Source organism: Poecilia latipinna, unplaced genomic scaffold (assembly GCF_001443285.1).
Source record: "Poecilia latipinna isolate Pla-1442-1.1 unplaced genomic scaffold, P_latipinna-1.0 Scaffold1143, whole genome shotgun sequence".
Classification (NCBI taxonomy): Eukaryota; Metazoa; Chordata; class Actinopteri; order Cyprinodontiformes; family Poeciliidae; genus Poecilia; species Poecilia latipinna.
Window position 1 is genome coordinate 60,104 of NW_015113759.1, and position 5,891 is coordinate 65,994.

At 44.7% G+C, this 5,891-nt stretch overlaps 1 long non-coding RNA gene across 1 annotated transcript; it reads right to left on the bottom strand.

The window, feature by feature from the left end:
* Positions 1–1,504: 1,504 nt before the first annotated feature.
* LOC106959988 (uncharacterized) lies at positions 1,505–3,961 on the bottom strand. The gene is made up of 4 exons (XR_001427474.1): positions 3,910–3,961; positions 3,590–3,763; positions 2,310–2,356; positions 1,505–2,203 (listed from the first exon to the last, which is right to left on the bottom strand). It is a non-coding gene; the product is annotated as an uncharacterized LOC106959988 (long non-coding RNA).
* Positions 3,962–5,891: the final 1,930 nt, after the last annotated feature.

Genomic DNA, 5,891 nt, shown 5'->3' on the forward strand with positions numbered 1-5,891 from the left:
ATGACACTTTTTATTTTTACTTCCATAATATTTTATGAAGTCTCACTACTCTCAATTGAATAAAATGAATGGATACTCTACAAACTGCAAGTAACTTCACTGAATGAAATCAAACATTTTAATCAAAAATGTTCTGGATTCAGTCTCAAACTCAGTTTATGTTTAAGTGAGACCTCCTGTTTGTACACAATCTTTGTTGTTCTGTTATTTTCTATTTGGAGATCAGGTGAATATGCAGTAACCTGTATATATCAATGGAAGTATTTTACCCTCTGCACACATTACCAGGGTGAAAGTAGGGGGTACGGTCGGGTACTGCGTCCCCCTAAAAGACTTAGCAGGGGGTTCGCAGTACCTGCAAGAGCGAGGAGCAGCTGCCAGCTGTAAAAAAAAAAATCAATGGGTTTTCTGTGCAGCCGTGAGTGCAGCCACTAATCAGCCGTGACTGATTAGTTTTTCAAGAACAATCTAAAACTCAATATTGTTATTTGCAATGCTGTTTTGCAAGGAAAATGTTTTGCCACAGATTCAGATTACTTTGATCGAGTCGAAAATGTTGTGGGCTAAGAGAAGACTGGCCAGAGCCAAATCATAGTAAGAGATTTCTGTTTGAAGAGATAAGGAACAAATTCACAAATCTGTTATTCAGCACCTTTGAGATGGAGCAGATTTGATTCCAGGAAGACCCAATACGCATTGAGTATAAATTATGCCAGAATAACTGTGCAAATGAAGGAAAGCAATGCCATTTGTTAAAACTGTCAAATACACATCAGTAGAGATGAAACTCTATTTAAAAAAGTGATGTAAGAAGCAGAAGGTGGGAGATTTTGGATATTTGTAAAATATGTTTTTGTGATGTTTTAAGGAAAATCTCTTCCTGCTTGGCCTGAGCAGCAAAGAATCTGAGTGCTGTGTTACTTTTTTATTCATATATTCCATAAGTTAGTCACAGAGTCTGGGTCAACAGCAATGCATTTCTGCTTCTTTTAACACAGGAGGTCTGGCCGTTGAAACTTGTGTTAGGTAGGCCCGCAATGACTCTCACTGGTTGTGACGATTCATTGCATTACTTAAAACAGTCTTAAATAATGTCATGTTTGAAATGCAAAGTTCATGAGTGCTTTGTAGACATATTGCTGTAGGATCAATTAGACGCCTTCATGTTTAGGACAGAGTCATGTCAGTCTTATGCACACTCCAAAAAAAAGCATTAGCTCAACAACTAAAAGCCCAAAAAAGGTTCTTCTGAAAATTGAAATTAGAACAGAGAAATAAAACAAAATGAGCAGTAAATGACTCAAACCCAGAAGAAGAAAGTCTGCTTGCTGTGTGTGCTAAAACATATGAAGTATAATTGCAGCAAATATAAAAAAGGAAAATTAAACATTTGAATTTAAGATATGTTTAGAAACAGATAATGTCATGTTTGAGGAAAAACTGATATTCCAATGAAATCTGACTGATGAATGAAAGGGAAAAAAAACAAGAGAGAAACACAATATCATGATATTCAGTGTGAAGATTTTACTGGAAACATACAGAAAAACATTACGTTAATTCCAGAATAATCCTGGAATAAGTTTCCAAGAAATCATTAAGAAGAGAGTCAAAAACAAACAGATTGAATCCATGAATCTGAAAACGTGTTTCTGAGTCAGAGGAGACTCTTTAGACTCAACTCAGCACAGATAAACTAAAGAATTAGGAAAGCAGACTGTAAATCCAGGATACAGAGGTTCAGTGAATGTGGTGTTGAAGGTGTGGAGGTGGATCAGTGAATCAGAGGAAACTCTGTAGAAGGACAGAATGCCAGCAGGCCAGTCCACATACACTGCTACTCTGTTAGAGACAGAGGAGGAGGAGAGATGTGTTCTTCTGTTATTGTGACAGACGTAGTAACCGCCCTCAGAGCAGCTCAGACTCCAGGAATGACCATTCTTTCCAAACCTACAGTCTGTACTTTCTCCTTTCCTCCTGATTCTTCTGTAACTCACTGATATATTAACTCCTCCTGTCCACTCGACCTCCCAGTAACAGCGACCAGTCAGACCAGTTCCACACAGAAGCTGAGCACAATCAAATCTGTCTGGATGATCAGGATATGGCTGAAAATCCCCCATACATATCACCTTACTGTTGTCTTCAGACGCTACAAGTTTTCTGCTCACTGTGTTTGTGTCGATGGTGAGTTGACAGGAATCTGATGGAGAGAACAACCAGTTATTGATCATTTATTGATCTTTGATGACTCCTGAATGACAGTTTGAGCTGCTTTGTCGTCATGAATCAGGTGAAAACACACTTACACTTCCTCAGACCTGGTGTCAACCATCGGCCTCCAGCAGGCTCCACCCTGAAAGGAGGAGGGGGTCAGACCATCAGCCTCTTTCAGCATGCTCCAGTCTACACACTGACAACACTTGGGTACCTGTTCCATCCACACTCCCACATGGAGATGAGATTCCTGCTTTAATCAGTGGATTGATAGAACATGTGGAGAATTATCCTTTCTTGTTCTAGATGTATTCATATGTATGATGTATGGTATGTATTCTCTCACTGAAGAAGAGTCAGTGAGTTGAATTCATGAATTTGATTTATTAATACCAAATTAATCCATTTGTTCATGCTATCCTTATGGGCTAACAGAGCAAAATAGCACATACAACAGTTTGTAATTCTCTTTGTTAGCCTCTGTCTAAGTTACACCGTAAAGAGGGCGTTTCCTAGTGTGTCAGTTCATTTAACTTTTGCACAGATGCAACAGGATGAGCATGAGATCATTTCTGAAATTTTTTATTTGTTCAAACAATATTGATTCATGCCTTTTAGATACCATCTGTAAAATGATGATTCATAGATTTTTCCCATTAATGTTAACAGAATTTCAATCATTCATCCTGGTTTTCTACCGGTCGCTTTGCAGCTGTCTGTGCTGCTTCTATGTGACACACAGCTCCCCTCTGCAAATTCTGCAGAGTGGAGGAGATTAATCTTTTTCTGGAGATAATGTGTTTTGTATTTCTTAAATCATTTAACATGCTTCACACATTTTCAGTGAAATATGTGTTTTCAGTGAAACAGTCATGTTTTTGGACTGTGGGAGGAAACTGGAGTACCCGGAGAAAACCGACGCATGCACAGGGAGAACATGCAAACTCCATGCAGAAAGACCGGGGCCGGGAATTGAACCCAGAACCTGTTGCTGCAAGACAACAGCTCTACTGTGCAGCCTCAGTAACATCAGTAACTTGAATTAATTAGCCAGTCATGAGAGAAAAAAGAGTGTTCAGAATGTCAAGTCATATTTCACCATGTTACTAATTCATTTATACATGTCACAGTTCATAACTAAATACTTAATTTGCAAAGTGAATATTTAGCTCCAAACTAAATGTTTTCCAACAGACTGACTGAAGACATTCCTCCTCTTCCTCCATCAGCCCCTCTCTGCTCCTCCATCAGCCCCTCTCTGCTCCTCCATCAGCCCCTCTCTGCTCCTCCATCAGTTCCTCTCTGCTCCTCCATCAGCTCCTCTCTGCTCCTCCATCAGCTCCTCTCTGCTCCTCCATCAGTTCCTCCATACCTGAGAGTTTCCAGTCTCCAGTCTGGATCCTTCAGTCCAGCCGACAGCAGCTTCACTCCTGAGTCTCCTGGATGATTGTAGCTCAGGTCCAACTCTTTCAGATGGGAGGGGTTAAAGGTCAGAGCTGAGGCCAGAGAAGCACAGCCTTCCTCTGAGATCAGACAGCCTGACAAGCTGCAGACACACAATTCATCACATGATGAGAAACAGAGAACGCTGAGGGAGAACATGGGTTCTCCAGTTTTCTTATGTGTAACCCCTAATGAACCCAAACCCTATTGGACAGAAATCTGGTATCAACAGTATTGAGATCATTTTACCTGAGAGTCTCCAGGTTGCAGTTTGGACTCTCCAGTCCAGCAGAGAGAAGCTTCACTCCTGAATCCTGCAGGTCGTTGTTACTCAGGTCCAGTTCTCTGAGACTGGAGGACTGGGAGCTGAGAGCTGAGGACAGAGCTTCACAGCTTCTCTCTGACAGGTTATAGACACTCAGTCTGAGGAGACAGGGAGGAAATATGGAATTAAACATTTTATCAAAAATTATGCTAACTCCTTCACAGTCGCCATGGTTCTCCTTGGAAATATTGATATGTATATGTTTTCTTTGGCTGTGAACTGATTAATTCTGCAGATGGGCCATCTGCCATGAAGGAGTGAACTGCAGGTAACAATTACACAGGTAATACAACTGTTAATTTCCACAATACAATAATCCAGTTTCAGTTTTAGTAGGAATGGATACTGCTGCAATAAAACTTAACATCTTGGATAGCCGCCAAAGAAAGTCAGACTGTAATTGGCATCAGAAGATCACCCCCTCCTCATCTTCACTGGCAAAAGTGCATGAAGCAATATCTTTAATCAATGCAAGTTATTGCCTGATTTATGTATTATATAACTGAATTAGAGTTCAGATCGGGGGGCCGTTCCTCCCAACCACGCCCCTCCAGGTCTCACTGTCATTGCCCACGTGAGTGTTGAAGTCCCCCAGTAGAACAAGGGAGTTCCCAGGAGGGGCACTCTCCAGTACCTCCTCTAAGGACTCCAGGAAGGGTGGGTAATCTGAACTGTTGTTCGGCCCGTAAGCATATACAACAGTCAGAACCCGCCCCCCCACCCATAGGCGGAGGGAGGCTACCCTCTCGTTCACTGGGGTAAATCCCAACGTACAGGCGCCGAGATGGGGGGCAACAAGTATGCCCACTCCTGCCTGGCGCCTCTCAACACGGGCAACTCCGGCGTGGAGGTGGGGGAGGATGCCGGTCAGACCTGGCAGGCCCAAACGTGTTGTGAGGGTCTGCTGGGAACGTCTGGCGGAGTCCCCTGTGAGACGGAGCTTTAACTCCCCTCCGGCAGAACTTCGAACACGTCCTGGGGGAGGTGGGAGACATTGAGTCTGAGTGGACCATGTTCAGTGCCTCCATTGTCGAGGCAGGTTATCGAAGCTGCGGCCTCAAGGTTGTCAATGCCTGTCGCAGCGGCAACCCTCGTTTCCGTTGGTGGACACCTTTGGTGAGGGATGCTGTCAGGCTGAAGAAGGAGTCCTATCGGGCCTTTTTGGCCTGTGGGACTCTAGAAGCAGCTGATGGGTACCGGCAGGTGAAGCGGCATGTGGCTCGGGTGGTTGCTGAGGCAAAAACTCAGGCGTAGGAGGAGTTTGGAGAGGCCATGGAGAAAGACTTCTGCATGGCTTCGAGGCGATTCTGGTCCACCATCCGGCGTCTCAGGAGGGGGAAGCAGTGCAGCACCAACACTGTTTATAGTGGGGGTGGTGTGCTGCTGACCTCGACTCGGGACGTTGTGGGCCGATGGGCAGAATACTTCTTAGACCTCCTCAATCCCACCAACATGCCTTCTGTTGAGGAAGCTGAGCCAGGGGACTCTGGGTTGGGCTCTCCAATCTCTGGGGACGAGGTCGCCGAGGTGGTCAAAAAGCTCCTCGGTGGCAGGGCCCCGGGGGTGGATGAGATCTGCCCGGAGTTCCTTAAGGCTCTGGATGTTGTAGGGTTGTGTTGGCTCACGCGACTCTGCAATATCGCATGGACATCGGGGGCAGCTCCCCTGGATTGGCAGACTGGGGTGGTGGTCCCCCTGTTCAAAAAGGGGGAATGGAGGGTGTGCTCCAATTACAGAGGGGTCACACTCTTAAGCCTCCCTGGTAAGGTCTATTCAGGGGTCCTGGAGAGGAGGGTCTGTCGGATAGTCGAACCTCGGATTCAGGAAGAGCAGTGTGGTTTTCGTCCTGGTCGTGGAACACTGGACCAACTCTACACCCTCAGCAGGGTCCTGGAGGGTTCTGGGA